The sequence below is a fragment of the Canis lupus genome, chromosome 2 (assembly GCF_048164855.1).
Source record: "Canis lupus baileyi chromosome 2, mCanLup2.hap1, whole genome shotgun sequence".
Taxonomy (NCBI): domain Eukaryota; kingdom Metazoa; phylum Chordata; class Mammalia; order Carnivora; family Canidae; genus Canis; species Canis lupus.
Genome location: NC_132839.1, coordinates 64,034,761 through 64,052,726, shown reverse-complemented (window position 1 = coordinate 64,052,726; position 17,966 = coordinate 64,034,761). Strand labels below are relative to the sequence as shown.

The 17,966-nt window shown below is 59.7% G+C and overlaps 1 long non-coding RNA gene across 2 annotated transcripts; it reads right to left on the bottom strand.

The window, feature by feature from the left end:
- Positions 1–5,487: 5,487 nt before the first annotated feature.
- LOC140610375 (uncharacterized) lies at positions 5,488–16,253 on the bottom strand. Of its 2 annotated transcripts, none has more exons than XR_012012049.1 (8): positions 16,155–16,253; positions 14,094–14,184; positions 12,269–12,344; positions 11,123–11,313; positions 10,955–11,035; positions 9,546–9,670; positions 6,047–6,175; positions 5,488–5,772 (listed from the first exon to the last, which is right to left on the bottom strand). It is a non-coding gene; the product is annotated as an uncharacterized lncRNA (long non-coding RNA). The 2 variants fall into 2 exon arrangements; XR_012012050.1 differs by having other exon boundaries at positions 5,488–5,740.
- Positions 16,254–17,966: the final 1,713 nt, after the last annotated feature.

The window sequence follows — 17,966 nt, the reverse complement described above, 5'->3', positions numbered from 1 at the left end:
GTCCTGTCCCTGCCCCTGGGTAGGGTTTCTGCTCCACAGCAGAGGCTGCGGAGGGCCCCCTGTGAAGCCCCAGGCTGGGCACGAAGCCACGTGCAGAGGAAGACATTTGACAAAAGGATGGACTGTTCTTGGTGTTGGCAGGCACGTGTGCCAGGAGGCCTCTCAGAACCTCCACCAGGGAGCCCTGGATACGAGGACCCGGCCAGTCTGGAGGGGGAGGTGGTACGAGTCTGCATAGTGCTGTGGGTATGAACCCAACACTTATGAGCCAGCTACACAGGCACCTGGAGGTCCCACTGAGGCAGGACAGGAAAGCTTCACCACCTGCATGGTCCCGGAGCATGTGCATGTATGTGCAGGGACACACACGTTCACATGTGCTCCAGTGTGGGGATGTGTTTGCATATGCTCTTTACACGCATGTGCAAGTGTGTACATGTGTGAGCATGTGCACAGAGCTGGAGGCCACCAGGGGGTGGGTGGCTTTGCTGTGAGCTCCTCTGGCTGGAAGAAATATCCTTTTGTTTGTGGGAAAAGATGACCTCCACCTGAGGTCCTGGGCCTGGGGGCCTGCTGTGGCCAGGCCTGGTGACTTTGCAGCGGTGAATGAAACTGCCAGGCCTGGCTCTGTGTCACTGTGGCTTCACCTGCCCTAACTTAAAATCCCATCACAATCACCTTCTACAACATGCTCTGGCCTCGGGATCAACAGATGAGGAGGGCTAAGTACCAGTTACCATCTGGCCCAGATTGTCAGGGGGGCAGCTGCCCAGGCCAAGGCCTCTCCTGGCACTGCCCGGTCATACCTGCCCTGCCGGGCCACAGAGACCCCCTGGGGCGGAGGCGCAGTGAAGGCCTGTTCACTTGCCTGTGAACTTTGGGACCCCTGCCAGCGAGCCCCAGGGACCTCTACCATTCCGGGTTCGCTCACCTGCAGCCTTACAGAGAGCACGTAGGGTCCTGCCAAGGCCATGAACAGGAGGACCTCTACAGACCCTGGCACCTCTCCTCCTCAGGCTTCCTGCCCCTGATGGGACCCTCGGGGTCGGGGAAGCCCGCTGCTGCACCCCCAGGCTCAACACGCATCCACACCTGCTCAGGGCAGACAAGCTGGGCTCACTTCTCAAGAGCCAGCCTGGTTAGGGGTGGTTTCAGCATCTCCTGGGGGCTCAGAGTGTGGCAAGGCATCCAGTTGAGGCAGCTAAGAGATAGCTTGGCTTTTGCTGCAAACACTATGAAATGCCATTTCTCCTGTTTCCAAGGCCTGGCCTCATCAGTGGACAGGGACACTGGGAAACAGGTCTCTCTTACAGAACCAAGCTTACTCTGACCACGTGGCCCAGCTGTCACGCGCCTTGGTGTTCACCCAAATTAACCAAATCCCTACATCCACACAGACTCCTGCACGCAGATGTTTATAGCAGTTTTGTTCGTAATTGCCAAACCTGAAAACAACCAGTACGTCCTCCAGCAAGTGAGCGGATAAACTAAGTGTGCTCCGCCCAGACAATGGAGTATTACTCATGCTAACGAGAAACAAGCTATCGAGCCGTGAAAAGACACAGAGGAACCTGAAGAGTGTATCCCTAAGGGAAAGAAGCCCTCTGATTCCCGCCATGGGACCTTCTGGAAAAGGCAGACCTCTGGGGACAGTGACAGGGTCAGCAGTGGTCGGGGCTGGGGGGTGGGGGGTAAACGGGTGGAAGACAGTGGCTTTGGGGGCCGTGATGCCACGCCATGGGATACTGCGGGAGTGGGCACCTGTCAGGATGCGCTCGCCCAAACCCACAGAGCGTGCACCCCCAGCGTGCACCCTGACACTGTCTGTGGCCTCAGGGTGATGACGCATCTCCATCACAGATGCCCCACTCTGGTGCAGGTGTGGGTTGGGGGGGATGGGGACATATGGGAAACCTCTGCACCTCCCTTTCAGTGTTGCCCTCACCCTAAAACTGCTCTAAAAAATTAAGTTTATTCATTTAAAAATGCAAACAATTGTTATGAAATGGCAATTTTCTTCCATTTCGGAGGCCCGGCCTCATCACGGGGTGACAGTGGCTCAGGTATGGGTGCTCCCCACGCCCCTTGGAGGCCCACATCCGCAGGCAGCCTGACCCCGTCCCTGCTGGCAGGGTCTTGGAACTGCACGCGTAAAGCTGTGGTGCCAGCGGATCCTAGAGCAGGAAGCTGGCAAGAGGCTAATGTCTACTGCAGAGAGAGCAAAAATGGTGCAGCCAGCCCTACTAGGGTGCTTGGGCCCCAACAGCATAAGACCTCAGACCCACTGCGTGTACACATGTGTGCACCCCGATATGCACAGCCCACCTGCAGGCCTGCCTTGTGTTCTTGGATGCACCTCAGCTGCAGGTGTGAGCCTGGGGCAGTGCACTCCGGAGAGCCCAGGGAGCCGCACCCCTGATGCCCAAGACAGTACACCAGGGTGTGCCACAGTTCCTTCTTCCTCCCTGAGCCTCAGGGTCTGGGGTGTGGCCTCCAGCCAGAAGCCCCAGGACAGCCCCACCGTGTGCATCCTGCCCCAGAGGCGTCAAGAGGATGACAGCCTGGCCCCAGCCACCCACTCTGCCCCCAGACTTCTGACACCTGCTTCCATAGCCCTCTAGGACTCATTGGGGTCAGCAGTCTTTGTGAGGCCCAGACCAGAAAGGGGCTGATCATTCAGTCCACAAGTGGGGAGCCCCAGCCCTGGTCATACGGGGCAGAGGAGCTTGCCTCCCTGACTGCACTTCACTTCGGCTTGGAGGGCTGCGAAAGGGCAAAGTCTGACCTGACATGTGGATGCTGTGAGCCCAGACCAGTGTGACCAGGGACCGTTCACCGCCCCATGCCCCCCACCTCCTCAGAGGCTGTGAAGGGGCAGGAGGAGGGCCTGGTGTTGGGATGTCCGGGTCCAGAGGCCGGAAGAAGTCTGGGGCGAAGCAGGACGCTACAGAACAGAGGGGAGAGGTTTGGACAGAAGGAAGTTTTACTCTGCCCTGTGCCATTAGGGGTGGGTCCGTGCTGCGGTGGCCAAGACACCTTAGCCCCTGGATGGCCAGGAGAAGCCTGAGACCTGCCTCAGGGCCCCTCAGGGTGAGCTGAGTGCCCCAGCCTCTAGCCCAAACCAAGGAGGGGGCCAGACCGGCCTTAGGCAGGAGAGGAGGGGGCCCTGGGGATGGAGACAGTGTGGCGGTGGGGTGGGCAGGATGCTTGGATGCTCCGGAGGCCTTCTGAGCTGCGAGAGCATGGGGAGAGGCCCAGGCCCCGAAGCTGGTGGGCTCCAGAAATGTGCCCCAGGCTACAGACTGGGGGAGGAGGGGAGCACAGGGGCCCAGCCGCGCGCGGCAACCTGAGGCAGTGCTAGGCCTGGACCCAGAGGGCAGGGCCCCAGGCAGGCTCCCTGGCCACCACCCCCGCCTCTGCCTGGCTCCGCTGGACGTGCCACCCCCTCCCGCGGGCCCCACCCCTCCGTGGCCGTCTTCAGTGATTTGGAAGTGTAGAAAATGGGATTATCCAGGAACAGATGTGCACAAAAGGGGTGAAATGGAAAGTGCTAGCGTGGCCGCCTCCCTTTGATTACCTCTGACGGCCTCGGTGTCCGCAGCCGCCCCCCCCTGCGGGCTGGGCCAGACCCCGCCGAGCCCTGCAGCGGCGCTCATTGAAATTGAATTGATACTTTGTGAACTTCATTTGTGAATAATGTGATCTGACAGGGACAAATGTGACGGGGAATTGTTTTCAAACCTCCTCCAAATGAAGCTTATGATGGGGTAAACGCGCACGCCTTTGTCCCGCTCCCTCCCTCCTCCGCGCCGCCTGCATATGCAGCAGCCCCCTCCTAATTGAATTGAGGGTGGGGCGGGCGGGGTGGGCGGCCGCCTCCCCAGGCCGGTCGGGTCCTTGGCCGCCCAGCCCCGCGCCCGCCGGAGGACCCACGGCCGCGCCAGGCCTCAGATGTCTTACATATTAATTCCCTTTGCAGAACATTTGCCCCGCGCGCGCTCAAACCCAGTTAGCTGGATTGATGAAGGCGGCAAGAGGATCCGACGCGCGCTGATTCCGCCTTTTCAGCTTCGATTAGCTCAGCCCGGGTTACTCCCGTCAGAGCTCCATCACGCGGCGCGGACCCCGGGGAGGGCCGTGTGGCCACGGGGCCCAGGAAGGCTTCAGTGCGGGCCATTACCTCACAGGCGTCCCCGCAGAGCGCGGTGGGCGGGCGGGCGACGCGGACACAGGGCCTGGCTCCGCTGGCTCAAATCCCCAGCATCCACCCCCTGGGTCATGACACCCAGCCCAGGCCTGACCCGCTGCTGGGGTCCTGGCTCTCCCCACGCTGCCGCAGAGGTGAGCACACGCACATGTGCCCCCCATCCATCTCATGCCCTCCCTTTAGCCATTGGAACCACTGCAAGGAGGGAACATACACTAACCTACATTTATCAGAGGAGGAAACCCCCTGAGAGGTCACTGCCTGGTGGCCCCAAGCCTCCCAGTCCTGCTCCTGGCCATCACCGCAAGGCATCCTTCACAGGTTGAGGGCTAGGGCATCTGTCCTCAGCCCCAAGACCCAGAAGGAAGGGACCACACTGTCCCTGCAGTGACGATGAGGAGGAGGAGGGGCAGACGTGGGCTCAAGGGCAGGTCCATGACCACGGAGGCGACACCACTGCCAGGACCTTACCCTGGGCCTCACGGTGGTTGTGGGGGTGCCCCAGGGTCCTGGAAGCCTCCCACCCCGTGGCCCCCCACCAGGGCCAGGAAGACAGCCACGCAGCCTGGCTCCCACAACCCAGATTGACTTGGGCCCCCCCTATGGATTTTCCTGAAGCCAGTAACCCTGAGGTCCAACTGTGCCCTGCAAAGCACTGAGGGCACCACCCCCAGACACCAGGGATCTTTGCGTTTGCAGTGTGGACGCCAGTCTCCTGACTCTGAGCAGCCCAGCCGTGCTTCAGCTTCCCAGACCAGGGTCCAGGGCACTGAGGCCCCGACTGTGTCTTCCATGCGTGTGACAGCTGGTCAGCTGGGAGTGGTGCTTGGGAATGTGGCTGGGCCGGGGGTCTGCCCCCCAGAGGCCGCCTCCTCCAAGGGGGTCCAGACCACAGAGGGCACCCAGAGCCCCATGGGGCAGCCCCAGACTGGCCTGGCCTCCCCAGCCAGTGGCCCCAGCCTGGGGCCCTGCCTCTTGAGAGGCACATGAGACCAGAGCAAATGCCCAAATAGCCTCATGCAAACCCGTGGGAGCCCAAGTGTGCCTCGATGCCCTCACAGTGATGTTGGCTTGTCCACCTTCCCTCCCTGTCAGCTCACTTCCTGTTCCCATCGTCTCCAGTCCAAGTCATTTATTTTACTTATTTATTTTGTGATTCAAGTGAAATTCACATAAACTAAAATTAACCATCTTAAACTGTGCATTTCAGGGACACTGAGCACCTTTGCAAGGTTGTACCACCCCGATCTCCACCCCACCCCAACCTCCTCTAACCCCCACCCACTAGTAGTCACTCCTTGCCAGTCCTGGGGCAGCTGCCCCTCTGCTTCTGTCTCTGTCGTTGGACACCACAGAGAAGGAGCCTTTGTGTCTGGCGTGTCTCTCGGGACTGCTGCCTCCGAGGTTTGTCCACACTGCAGGTGTGATGTGGCTCACTCCTCGCACGGCGGCACACCACTCTTGCACACGTGGACCAGATGTTTCATGCATCTACCAGCTGGTGGCCATGGGGGCTGCTCTGGCCCAGAGTTGCTGTCAGGGTTCCAGTACAGTGTGGCAGCAACCTGGGCGCCCGTGTTTCCAGATGGCTGGCAGTTCGGGGGCCCCTCCCCTCCCCTCCCCTCCCCTCCCCTCCCTTCCAAGGCCAGGTGAGACCCCTGGGCCCCCTCTGGGAGCCCTAGAGACTGGGGTGTCCACCATGTCAGCATCTGGCCAGTGGGCCCTCCAGGCAAGCTTCTCCAGCTGCCTACCCCATCCTGGGGCGGCACCAGGCAGGCCCTGTTCCCAGCACCAGACCCTCCCCGCTGAGCCCATGGGCAGCATTGCTCTGGAACTCACTTGTGTTTTGCTGACTCTGGCTGAACTGAGGGGCCCTTGGCTGACACCTGTCTCTGGGTGGATGGGCCTTGGTCAAATACACTTCCCCATGTTCTGCGGACAATGCTGCCACAGGACAAGCAGGTGACCCTGGAAAGCAGATGTGGCTGGTCATACACTCACCTCCTCTAGCCTGCTGATCCTAGGGTCCAGCCGCAGCCCCCTAACCCCCACCCCATGCTGATGGCCATGGGCAGCTGGGGCAGTTGGCGGCTCTGGAAGAACCAGGTGTAACAAACAGAAGTCCATTTTTATGGTCCCCTTCATCATGCACAGGAGATGCCTGGGTGTGAAAAAAGCCCTGAGCCTCTAGCCATCTGGGAACGTGGGTGCGCAGACGGCCACCACACTCTGTACTAGATCGCTGACCCCAGCGCCAGGCCGGAGCAGCCCAGATGCTGAGGTCTCAGCCACCCCGCGGCCTGCCAGACTGTCCCCGCGGGCACACAGGTCTCCTATGGGCCGGGCCCAGCAATCCTAGCACATGATGGGTGCTGCTCTGGCCACGGGAAGTGGGTGGTGAGGGTGAGGGTGAGGGCTGGGGCGGGGGGCGGGGGCGGCAGGGACCCTTGCCTAAGGAGGATTTACTCGGGGCGTGTGGCCCCATGATGCCCCTCCAGGGCTTGCGCTCCCAGGGTTCCTCTTGGGGCTGCCAGTGCTGCTGGTGGGGCCTGCCCCGGGTCTGCTTCCGCGGCGGCTGCTTTTCCCAATGGGCCGAGGCCAGGGAATGGTTCTTCGTGGCCAACCTACGCTCGTCGCTGAGTATTCCGTCTGACTAGGTGGTCACAATCTCACTTCCTGTTCAATAAACATCTCCAGCACTTGCCCTGCCCAGGAAGTCGTGTGTGTGTGTGTGTGTGTGTGTGTGTGTGTGTGTGTGTGTGTGTGGTGCCGGGTGTGTGGGGATGGGGATTCATGGTGGGAGCAGAGTGGCCTCAGGGCGCAGACAGTGGGCGGCAGGGCTCAGCCCCCTCTGGCCAAGGTTGAGCCCATTTTTTGGATATTGTGTCCAGGACCAAACGCGCCCAGCTCCTGGGCTGCCCATCCCTTGCGTTCCTTAGCAGATGTGGGGAGCCTGGGGGCGGGGCCTGGGTGCCAACAGGGAACAGCGCACCGGGGCTCTCCAGGGTGGATGGCCTGTGTGCTCGTTCGGAAGCAGCAGTGTCAGCAGCGAGGACATCACCGAGGTGCCTCAGCCCTTCTCCCTGGTCTGATCGCCCATGACTTTCTGGTTCATAACACAAAATCGTGCTTTTCATCAAGAAGCTCATATTCTAAATGATTCAAAAATTCACAGAGCAAATCCAACACTGAGTGCTTCATTCAATGCCTTTTCTTTAACCCCAAATACGGTTTCCTGCAAATCCTGGATGGGGTGAAGAATGCCCTTGGGGGAGGGGCTACGTGGCTTTGGGCACTGCCAGGACATCAGGACACCCCAGGGGCTGCTGGCCCTGCCCTGGTCGGCATGAGGGAACTACTGTGCCCTCCACATCCTGGTGCAAGTGCCTGCCCCCTCAAAGTCCCTGCTGGTCTTGGGACAACTGGCTTAGCCTTCGTGAGACTCGGTTTCCCCATAACACCAGGTCCCTGTAGTATTTGCAGTCAGTGGCTGAAGTTTCCTGAGCAATCCCTGCTGGCTCACTGCCCATCTTTCAAGGCCAGTTGGCCCAGGTGAGTGCCACGGTGGGGCTGCTGGGTGTGAATACCCTGTTATCCACAGACAGCAATCAGGGGTGTTGGGAAGCAGGGATAGACTAGGGGGCTGGGGGCTTGGACATTAGCTTCCCCTCTGGAGTGCATAGATGTTTTTTGCACCTCCCTTTATCCCAAAACAGAGGGCGCATCCCTGAATTCCATCACTGCCACCATAAAGTGACCCATCCACCCCACTTCCAGCCCTGAACACCCCACACCTGGAACCCCATCCTCCTGGGCCAACACACACAGAATCCAAACTTGCCCCAGGCCCAGGTGCAGGCCTGGTGCCCACGGGTTGTGGGGGGTGGGGTGGGGGCGGAAGGTGGAGGGCGTGTCCCAGGTGTTGGCATTCACCTCTGTGAGTGGACACGCTGAGAAGCGCGGGCTTTGAAAGCTACTCTTGAAGGCATTTCTGGTTTTCCATTTATAAAGCAGAGCGAGGTTATAAATCAGAAAAGTATTTATAGGCACTCACAGCCAGCAATAACAGGTTCGAGTGGCCAGTGCGTCTCTGTGACTATTTCATCTTCCACGCTAACTTAAACACGAGAAGAAAAGGCTTTCCAGGCTGGGCTGGCCGCGCGGCCGCGGAGATTGAGTGCGTTTGTAATAATTCATAGGCTTCTCCCTTTCTCTTCCCACTGCTCTGGAATCGCGCTCCACTATTAAAATGCGCTCTGGCCACCTGGCCGGTGGGGCCTCCACTTGTTCCCCAGGAGGGCAAAGCTTGGGCAGGCAGGGCCGGGCTCTGCGTGGCTGCCCCCCGTACTGCCCCTGCTGGATGCACCGCACCCTGCAGCCGCCCCGCCCCAGCGCTGTGCAGGGAGAGAGACCAGAGCCCACATCCGCCTCCTGCACTGCAGGCCTGTGGCCAGCAGCCCTCATGGTCATTACTCCCTGTCTTCTTGTGGGACCCTTCTGCCCTCAGGATGCTGCCTGGGGGCACACTGCCCCTCACCTCAGGGGAGCACCCAACTGTCATGATCAGATGAGATTGGAGGTGTGGGGAGCAGGGTAGGGGTGGGGGCCCCAAGCAGGAGTCTGAGAGGCAGGGGTGGAGAATAGGGCCAGGGTCTTCCTAGGCTTCTCACTATAGGAGCCAACAGGCTCTGCTTCCCTTCCCCAAACTCCCCACCATCGAGTGGAGGGCAAAGCCAGGGCTCCCTCCACTCTCACTGGCCCTGCCAGGCAGCTGACTAACCTCACCAGTGAGGCCTTTGGCTAGAGAGACCTAAGGGGTCCCTGTGCTCCCCAGGTGCACCTCACCTTATCCAAGGCATGGGGCTGCGCTGGGGGGGGCACCCTCCCTATGGGGGCAAAGGCCAGGAACAGGCACCCACCAGAATCTAAGGCTTTTCCCGTAGAAACTCAGCCTTGTGGGGGGGGGGTGGCTGGACAGGGAACCCCAGAAAAGGCGCAGCACCGGGTCCCCGGCAGCACAGGACAGCTATGCGCCTGAGGGAGCTCCCAGGGGCAGTAGGAGGAAATTCCCCAGAAGTGAGTTTTGGAGAGAACAAGAAGAGCAGAAGAGGCAACCTGGGGCTTGCCACCCATGGACGGCCAGGCCCAGGGCTACCTGCCCAGGAAGCCTACCTACCCAGGAGTGACCCTGAGCTGACTACTAGCTCCGAGCTCCCCCAGCCCTGGGAGTGGCCACTCTGCCTGTGTGACCGTCCCCTCTCCTCTAATACCGGTGGCATCTCAGGCAGGGTCCCCGAGGTCACCACGGAGGCATCTGGCAGGAATGAATGGGACTCACCTGGAACATGTGGCTAAGAGAGATGAAAGTCCAGACCATCCCCAGTGTCCTGCCAGGTGCACACTGCCCAGGCCTCACTAGGTGGCGGACGTCTCCACCCTGGGCGTCTCTGGTCCTGTGGCCTTCTGCTGGGCCGGAAGGTAAGGTGCGTGAATTCTGCATACCTGGAGACCCTGAAGCACGCTGTCCCCAACCGTCACCCAAGATGACGCCGCAGCCCTCATGGGCACCCTCCCGGTGGGCTCACCCAGGACGTCTGGCTGTGCCTTGACCCAACCCTGGGCCTCTCGGAGTGGGGTCCCAGCACCCCCCACCACCATCCCCACTCAGCACTATCCCAAGCACTCAGCAGCATCGCTGGCGCAGAGAACTCTCTGGAAGCTCCAGTGAGCTGAGGAAATAATTACGGGCAGCAGCGCCAGCGAGTGCTAAGGAGCCGGGTGGGCGGGGGCATCGTGAGGCCCGAGGACCGCTTTGTTTTTCCTCTCCTTATCACCATTAGCCATTTCACGGGATAGAGATACAGAGTAGCCCCGTTCCGGAGCGCTGTTCAACTGTCGCTGGAGTAGCTGTGCGTGAAGAGGCAGCAGATAACGGTCGGCCAAGCATGCGCCCCGCCACGGCGGCTCCGGGAGAGGCCCACAGCCTGCCAGGCTCCCGGGGCAGCGGGGCTGCCCCCGGGACACCGGCACGCACAGTCCAGGCCCCACCTGAAGGCCGTGCAGAGCACAGGCAGGTCCAGCCAGCACACAGGCGGGGCGCCCGCAGCAGCCGGGGGTCAGCTCCCAAGTCCATGGCCCCGAGGGGAGGTCCCAGGGCTGCCAGCCCAGAGCCTCTCCACCAGAGCCGGACTTCAGATCGCCAGCCCTGTGGGGAGGACACTGCAGTGCAGGGCCCTGTACTGATGGAGATACTGAGGCTGGCAGGTGAGGCAAGCCTAGGCCCCTCCTGCTCCGGCACCAGCGCCGCTCCTCCCCTGCCCACGTCCAGCAGCATTGGGACTGGGAACCCAGGGGGGAATGGAGGCGTCCCCGAGGGGCGAGGCTGCGCTTAGCTTCTAGAACTCCAAAACCAGGTGGGAGCTTCTCTGGGCCCCAGGTGCTCAGGCCCAATTTGGTAGAGGTGGGTGGGGGTCAGCAGGGGACACAGGAGGGTCAAATGTGGTCTGAGCAAGACAAAGGCATCTGGTGGGAAGGCACAGGCTATCTGAGCAGAGCGTGTGGGAGACTGAGCTCAGTCAGCTCATGCAAGTGGTCCCAGGCTGGGCCACAGGTAGCCAGGAATGAGAACAGGTTCGAGGGGGTGGCCTCCTCAGAATAGTAGGTCCCCCACTCTCCCAGGAGACACCTCCAGACAGAGGGCCCCCCAGACTCACCAGCAGATGCTCCCAGAGGTACCCCCAGACTCACCCAGCAGATGCTTCCAGACAGAGGGTCCCCCAGACTCACACAGGAGACGCCCCAGCACCCATCTGCAGCACCCACCAGTGGCTGGAAGGAGAGGGGCTCAGGTCCAGGGCAGGATGGGAGGGCAGCAGGTGCAGAAGGGTCCTTGCCAGGCCCCCAGGGCCCACATACCTCCTCACTGCACACATGCCCCAGGTGTGACCAGCCCTGGTGGCCAGGCTTGGGGGAAAGAGGCTGCCCTCCAAACAACTTGGCCTGCAAGTCACACAGCATGCTGTTAGACTGTTCATCTTCCTCTCTCCTCCCTGAAAGTGGCGGAAGGCCAGGGGAGATTGGCAGCGAGCTGGACGCCGGGGCCACTCCTAGAGGGATGAAGACATCATGGCCAGGCCACTGCTAGGATGTGTGCATGAGGTGAGTGCCCCCTTGCAGAGCCCAGGAAGGGCGCAGAGGGAGCACAGAGAGCCAGCAGCATGGGGCAGGTGCTTTGAGACATGGGGAGACCAGCATCTGTCAGGTGCCCCTCTCTGACTCAGTCTGGGGCTAGGAGCGACCCAGCACATCCACTGGGCTCCTTGGCGGGCTGTCCAGGCCTTTGAGGGCAGGGCATCAGGGGAGCCCGGCAGGAGCCTTTTCCTCGGGGCTGCGTTAAATAGGCATGAAAGGCGCGCGATGCAAAGATGTTCTACAGAATATTGATATTGTGATCACCGCTCCCACCTGGTGCTGCGCGGCAGGGCGCCGGCTCAGAAATACGATATTCGCAGGGTCTTTTTCATAAAGGTCTTTATGGGTTTGGAAATTTAAACACCACAGAGTCTGAGTTGAATTGGAAAGCAAAAGTCTCTAAGCTTGTACATCTTAGAGGAAAAAAAATTCAATTAAGTGGGATTTTAGCTGTTTCAATAAAATTGGACTCTCCCTTTTCAAGATAAGAGCTCTCCAGCGCAGAGCGACCTTTATGTGCCACGAGCCCCCACTTCTACACGCGTAATCCCCGCTCGGGACACAATACCCACAACAGGAAATCAATGTATAGTCGAATCAATTTGAAAATATAAAATAAACTAATATATGAGTGGAAAATTCACTTCCTATGGATTAAAAGCAGCACAAATAGCAGAAAAATCTAGCTTTTTTAGCAGGAGGAAGTGGTTCAGGGCAGAGACTTCGGGGCCTGGTGCGGCCCAGTAGCTGGCAGGGGGAGCAGCACCCCCAGGGCCCAGAAGACGCAGTCGGCGGAGCATGATGCCCCCCACATGGCTATACAGCAGGGTGAGGGGGCTGCACCTATAAATGCTCTCTACAACCACTGACCTGAGCAGTTGATGACACGGCCGGTTCTAAGCATGTCCCCAGGCACAGACTAGCCTGGTCCCAGGTCATCTGCCTGCTGAGGGTGAAGGAGGAACACTTAACCTGTAAATATTCCTCTCTAGGCAGCCCATCCCACCCCCTCTCCAGGAAAGGAAGGCCCCCTGCCCCTCCAGGGTGAGGTCCGGCCATCAGGCAGGACCCTGGACCTCAGGCCAGGAAGGCAGGGCCAGGACAGGGGTAGGATAGCCAGGCGGGAGCATGGTTTACAAATGTCCCTGTGTGTTGGGGATTCTCCTACAAGGAGAGAACCGCATGGTCTGCGCTCCCAGTGGGGCCGCAGGTGGCCAGTCCTGGTGCCTACCCTGCTTCTCCCCTGGTCCCACTCATACTGGATCCATGTCCACGTGGCCCTCTGGCTGAGACACACAGGGGTGGAGGGCAGATAGTACACACGCTCCTCCTACCCCCAATCCACAGCCCTCTATTTACATAGATACCCAGCACCTCCTCCTCCAGGAAGCCCTCCCTTACCCTGGGCAAGCCCGGTTCCCCCAGCTGCCGGACCCCTCCCTGGCCCAGACCAGAGTCCCAGACCCAACCAGCTCCTGACCCAGACCCCCTACCAGCAATTGAGACATTACCTGACTCCTTGCTTCCACCTGCACCTGCTGGTCCCCACACCTTCTGTTCCACCCACCCCTACAGTGGCACCCCAGGGCCACAAGTTCTGTCGTGGTTGGCTCTGCGTCCTCCAAGGGGCCCACAGGCAGATTACTGCAGCTGGCAACTGTCCCTTGTGATTTTGTTTCCAAATATTTCCTCCGAGTTCAACAAATGAATGAAGCAACAATCCCACATCCTAGTGGCCTCTGCCCTGGCGTGGAGGCGGCCAAGGAAGGCTCCCTGATCATGGGCGTCTGGAAAAGCTCTGGGGAGCAAGCATTCTTGGGTCTCCATCCACTGTGCACACCATCCACCCACTCATTCACCTGCTAAACTCACCCAGAAACGCACCTAATCACGCAGGTACCCACTTACCAATCTAGACACTCATCAACAAGCACAGGTGCCTGGCCCCTCCTCTCTTCCTCTACTTCTAATTGAGTGCCCATCCAACCATTGACCCACCTCCACTCACTCACTCACCCACCAACCCACATACTAACTCACTCAGCAAACCATCCACAGTCCACCTATTCACCCACTTGCCCACTGAAACACAAACCCACACACGCACATTTACCCACCAATCTCTCTACCATTCACCTGCGTAATAGCCCACCCAACTATTCATCCACCTACCCTCACATCCAGCCAGCCACCCACCCAGCCAGCCAGCAATCATCCATCCACTCACCCATCATCCATGTGTTCATCCAACCACCAGCCCAAGCAGGCCACCCACATACCCACACACACACCCAACCATCCATCCCCTAGACCACCCTTCCACCTACCCACCTAGCTACCCACCAGAAACCCATAGCCAGCAACCCCAGACAGCCAGCTAGCCAACATCAACTCCCTGTCTACCCATCTGATCATCCATCCACTTACTCCATGATCACCCAATGCTTGGGCTGGGTCAGTGCAGGGCCTGTCCCACCACGGTGACTGCCTCCCCGCTATTACCCATGTATGGGCCCCCCCTTGCTACACAGCAGCTCTAGGACACACCACCCTTCAGTATGCCCTCCCGCTCCATTCCCTTGGCAAACTGGTGAGCCTGGAAGAGGAAATCAACCATGGGGAAGCAGTGCTCGTGACCAGAGCCCAGGCATATGCTGCCAATGGTGACAAAGTAATAAGACACGTGGTAACCTACCACCTGCTCTAAGCTGAGCCCTGGGCCAGCCTGTGGGCAAAGCAGACCCCACTTGTTCCGAGCAGTGACATCCTAGAAGGGAGACCAGCATCTGAAAAGCAAACAGAGAAACAAAGTCACTTCATACAGTGGAGTGCCCAAGAAGACCACGCAGCCACGTTTTGTTGGGGAGGAGGTCTCTACATGCAGGTGATGGGCTGGCCTCCAGTCCCTCCCAGGGATGATGCCTGTTATTCCTTGCCAAGACCCCGGTTCAGGCCCCCGGGGGCCCCTTTACAGAAACTAAGGCCTCTGGATGTTGGTGGAAGCCCCCCTGCTCCTCCTGGCCCCTCCTATGTCCTCCTGGGCCCTCCTGGCCCCTCCTGGCATTGTCAGACTCCTGTTCTGTTGGCCTGGGAAAGCAGGCCCCTCATGTCCGCCCCTCTCTCTACCCCCCACAGTTCCCAGGCCATGCACCTCAACCCGTGCTTGCAGTTTCAGAGGCTGCCACAGCTTGGTCAGCTATGGGCAGGCCCGGGCCCAGGCAGCTGGACATGTGCAAACAGGCTCGTGAGTGGAGTTCACCGTCTGGCATAACAAGGGGAAAAGCTCAATTTGTAAACATTTGGTCAATATGAATTAACGCCATCGGGATAGATTTTGGACTAAATCAGACGATCGCTTTGGCTGCACCCAAGGCCCAGCAACAGTAGGTAAATTAGATCATCATTAAATTATCATGAAGGAAAAATGCATAATCGGCAGTGGGGCCGGTAGAAAGATGATGGTTATTTACAAAAACCGTGCTGTTTGCAAATTTGTGCAAAATTATTTGTTCCTGGCGGAGTTTTATGGAGCTATCTACACATTATCTCCGCCTGAGCTTCCCGGCCCTGCATATTAACTAATGTCGCGGTTTAATTGGAAATAGAACAGCCAAATTGTAAATCGCTTTTCCGTCATCTGTCTCGTGTCCACACCGTCCCCAGGAGTGGGGGACTTGGAGTGAGCCCTCCTGCCAGCTGGCTCTCTCCCCCGAGCTGCACTGAACCCCTCGGCCAATTCTTGTCCCTCACAAGGGCCAGGCCAGTGCTGGGGCACTCACCTCCGTGCACCCGCAGACTCAGTGCACAGGGCTTTAAGCAGGGGTGGGTGTTTGCAGACCTACAAAACTGAAGAAAACTCACAGGGCTGTTTGACAAAGGATATGTTTAATGGGTCTCTTCCTCAGCTGGACCATCAAAGCAGGGAGCACCTATGCTGAAGACAGTCACTCCCCTAGAATGAAGGGCAGCTATGGGGCCCTTCCAGCGCTCAGACTCACTTAGTGGGAGGGCTGCCAGATGGGCAGGACCCCGCATGGGCTGGAGCGACATCCAGGTCTGGAGGTGGGCAGAGAGGCCCCATCCCCCTTCCCCCTGCCACCAGGCCTCAGAACAGACATAGGGGTAGGGGCAGGCAGTGATGGCCAGAGGTGCGCAGAGGCCAGTGGGGCTGCACCTGTGGTTTGGGCTGACCTCTCTGGGCACTCCAGCAGTGACACTGGTCTTGCCTGCAGCCTCTGGCCGCCTGCTAAAGACCAGCCCTGTGTCTGCCCCACGTGGGCTTCGGAACTACAGGGAGGGCTGCAGGGGGAGGGGCACACCTGGGATGAGCTGGGACACCCCACTCCGAGGCCCCCTGCGGCCTCCTGTGGCCATTCCAGGTCCTACCTGGCCGTAAAATTAGGGCAGGCCACACCCAGAGGAAAACTGTCAGCTCCCCTGAGTGCAGCTCCTGGACCAGCAGAAGGACAGCAAGGACACGCCATGAAGGCAGCAGGGCTGCAGGGAAGAGGCGAGCTTGTGGGTCGGAGGATGTCACGCCCTCACAGGACACTGGCCAGACAAGTGCAGCTGCCAGGACTTTGGACGTCCCCCTCCTGCCCGTGCAGCTGAAGTGGCCCCCGAGATGCCACCACCATTCCAGGGCTGTGTCATGAGAGAAGTAGGGCCACGGTGCTCCTTGAGGGCGTGGGAAGCACAGGCGGGAGGTGCAAGTGACCCAGGGCGACGTGGGAGCTCACACGTTTGCTGCACTGACCTCTGCCGCCCCACGCTGACGGTTCCTTTTTCCGTGGGGTCAGAGCACCCAGGCGATGTCACCTGTGAGGAGTCCACATTGCCGGCGGGCATCCCCTGTTTGGGGAGGGACATGGTGCCTCACTGGCGTGCCACTCACCCATCACCTCTGGACACTCAAGTACCCTCAGACCTCTGCCCAGGCTGCCTCCCCCTGAGCCCTGGCCTCCGGTGCATTCAGCCTTGAGACCCAGAGCGGGCTGGCAGGGCAGGGAGAGCAGAGCCCCCTGAGGCCTGCTCTAGTTCCTGCGTCCTCCTGGGCCGCTCCCATCCTCCGGCGGCCCTGGGCCAGGCTCTTTGCCACCCCCTCCCTGCTCTGCCTCCAGACCCAGGACAGAGGCTGCCCTACTGCCCCGCCCTCTGTCCCCCCAGCACCCAGGTGACCATTTCCATCCCTTCCGTGGAATGTGTGTTGATTCTGTTGTTTCTTGAATTACTCATTTTTAGCATCATGTCTGTCTTGTTTGCCACACTGAGCCCCCTGCCTTACTGCCACTGTCCCTCCATCCTCCCCGTGTGGCTCATCAGTATTTTAATTATCTTATTGATAAAGAAGGCTCCTCCTCTGCGGCATCTCAGTAGCAGTGTTTCCTGAACCCCCAGAGGACCCCATGAATTCATGGAACTCTGCAGAGCAGCCCCGGGGGCCACTCCCTGTGCTGGGTACAGCCCCCTTCATGGGGCCTCCGTGCTGGCAGGATGGACAAGGCTATAGGAGACCCTCGTACCACATTAAGCAGAGGGAACCCCAGGGAAAGAGAAACAGGATGGAGGACGGGCTGCTGTCGACCACGGAGGAAGAAGGGAGGGACGGGCGGGCCAAGATGGAGGAGCAGCAGGAGCAAAGGCCCTAAGTGGGGGGCAGAGCCGGTGCTGGTGTGGCCGTGGAGGTGGAGGCCAGAGTGGCATAAGAAGCCTGGTCCCGTGGGACTCTGCTCTACCACTGGTCCCCACCAGGGACGCAGGTGGACATGCGGAGGCCAGAGGTGGGGGAGGAGCTCCTGCAGACATTGAAGTGGCTGGAGGCTGGCCCAGGGACCCCGTGGAGCGCACCCCTGGACGGCTGGGCCTCCCCACTGAGGCATGTGGTCAACGGGAGTGGGAGGCATGAGAACTCAAGCTGGATCCCCGGTGGAGATGGGCAGGGCCACCGTGAAGAGCCTGGGACCAGGTGTGGGCAGCCAGGAACAATGGGTGCAGGGGAATGAGACCCGAGGAGGCTCTGAGCTGAGGCAGGACAGACGACAGGACCAGAGAAGCAGCCACAGAGGTGGAGAAGCCTCAGTTTGAGTGGGGCATCCACACCCGAGCATGCTTCGGACAGATGGAAGGGCGGTCGTGTGTGTGTGTGTGTGTGTGTGTGTGTGTGTGTGTTCCCAACCGTGGGTCCACGGGGGCTTCATGCCGTGTGTCTGTGGGCTCTGTGTGTCTGCTGCGTGTCCGTGTGTCTGTGGGGGCTACATGTGCCTACTGCATGTCCATGTGTCCACGGGGTTATGTGTGCCTACTGTGTATCCATGTGTCCATGGGGACTACGTGTGTCCATTGCATGTCCGTGTGTCCACGGGGCTATGTGTCTGTTGCGTGTTCATGTGTCCGTGGGGCTACTTGTGCCTACTGTGTGTCCATGTGTCCACGGGGGCTCCGTGTGCCCACTGCATGTCCATGTGTCTGTGGGACTACATGTGTCTACTGCGTCTCCATGGGCCTGTGTTTGCATGTGCATCTGCGTGTGGGAGTCCATGTATTCCGTGGCAATACGTCTTTGTGTGTG